Raw genomic sequence first — 1,983 nt, forward strand, 5'->3', positions numbered from 1 at the left:
ATGTGAATAAGAAGGATTTGAACTTGTGTCCTTATATTTTTGTTGAGGAAGTCCTCTTGCCCACTGAGCATCCACCCCAGCTAAAATAAAATATATATTGACAGGAAGACAAAAATACTTTCTAAAGAAATAAAAAAAATAGCATTTTCTGTCATTAAAACAAAACCCAAATATTGTCTTTGCATCGATCATCTGGACACTAAGAAGTGACTATAAGCTAAATAGCAATTTGAATATTTACATTCTTTAATTAGGTTTTTAGTTTTTCTTCATTCTAGCAGCACGTAGGCAGTATTCCTCGTATTGGGCTTTATCTTTTAATTCTTAAAAATGCTATATGTCTGAATGCTTGCCTGTATGTATGTATGTGTACCATATCTGTGGAGTGCTCTCAGAGGTCAGAAGGGGGCATCTCATCTCCTGAGGCAGGAGTTATAGATGATATAACTCATATCTTGATATAGCTCAGATGTGAGCTCATATGTTGGTGCTAAGAACTGAATCTCTGTCCTCTATGAGAACAAGTGTCCTTAACCAATGAGACATCTCTCCAGCCCCTAATACAGTCCTTTTGATAGCACTCATGGTTTTGACTTGTTTGTTTTCTTTTACTTGGTGATAGATCTTGCTCTGTAGAACTGGCAGGCCTTCAACACATGATCCTCCTGCCTCTGCTTCTCAAGAGCTGGAAATACAGTGTGTACCACCCTACCCAACTTCTTTACTGCTTTCACATGATCCTGAATCTCCCTAGACTCTTCTTTAAGAAGGCATTTCTTGGCGAGCAGCGCTGGCGGTGCGGGAAGTGCAGCGGAGGTTTTTGCTGGTTTTGGACCCCAGTGGCTGGATGGTGAAATCCTCCCAGCAGCGGTTCCTCAACAGCCACTGCCTTGCCAGAGAGAAGGAAGGGGACAAACACAGAGCCATGCAGGCTTAGTCAGCACAGCCGCTGAAGCAGCGTGAGTTCTAGGGTTGCCCTTCATTGCTGTAGTAACCTGGGTCCAGGGCCTCGGTGGTGCTCCTGATGTCCCTCACCCAGCCCTGAAGAGCCCAGGTGGGCGAGGGAACAGTCAGCGGGATCACAGTCTTTCAGCTAGCATCCTGTACTCCTACGAGCGGCTGAATGTGACAGAGGAGGCGCCCGTCTAACGACAAGACCAGGGTCCTGAGCATCCAGTCCATGCTCAAGGAGGCCAAGCAGGTCACCTGGAGGGCGGTGTGGAATGGTGGTGGCCTCTACATCGAGCTCCCAGCTGGGCCTCTGCCCGAAGGCAGCAAGGACAGTTTTGCAGCTCTCCTAGACTTCGTAGAGGAGTAGCTCCGGGCCGACCACGTTTTCATCTGCTTCCCCAAGAACCGTGAGGACAGAGCCCGCCTATTCTGACAGCTTTCTTGGCTTTGAGATTGTGAGACCCGGGCATCCCCTCGTCCCCAAGAGACCCGACGCTTGCTTCATGGTCTACACGCTGGAGAGAGAGGACCCGGGTGAGGAGGACTCCGTGCCAGCCCTGCCCAGTGTCCCTGCACCCTCTCCAGGGTTTGTCCACATGTCATGATTGTGCAGAATAAACGCTCACTCCATTAGCGGGGTGCTTCTTCGAGCTGAATGCTGTGTTTGTCACACTCAAGTGGTGGCTTTAATTCTAAATAAAGGTTTCTATTTTACTATTTTATTGCTGTTTAAGATGGTCAGGTGACCTGTTTTAGAGCAGCCTCCTTTGAAGTCTGGAAAAATGGTGTCACCTCCCCTGGCTCAAACCTAATAAATAATAAAAAAAAGAAGTCATTTCTTGGCTGATGATTTGAATCTGCTGATGGCTGAATGGCATTTTTTCTAAAGACTGAGGCATATCAAGGAACAAAAGTGTGTCCAGTGGATTTGATCCAGTCAGTTCTATAGAGATGAGGGAAGGCTTTGCTTGTCGTTGTTAGGAAAGTGTTAATAATTCATCCAGATATTTTCGCAGGTTCTGTGTCCCAGAG

General features: G+C 46.8%; 1 pseudogene; it reads left to right on the top strand.

Moving 5' to 3' along the window:
• The first annotated feature begins 847 nt into the window (after positions 1 to 847).
• On the top strand, positions 848 to 1,665 carry LOC116897963 (annotated as a pseudogene).
• Positions 1,666 to 1,983: the final 318 nt, after the last annotated feature.

Source organism: Rattus rattus, chromosome 4 (assembly GCF_011064425.1).
Source record: "Rattus rattus isolate New Zealand chromosome 4, Rrattus_CSIRO_v1, whole genome shotgun sequence".
Lineage (NCBI taxonomy): Eukaryota > Metazoa > Chordata > Mammalia > Rodentia > Muridae > Rattus > Rattus rattus.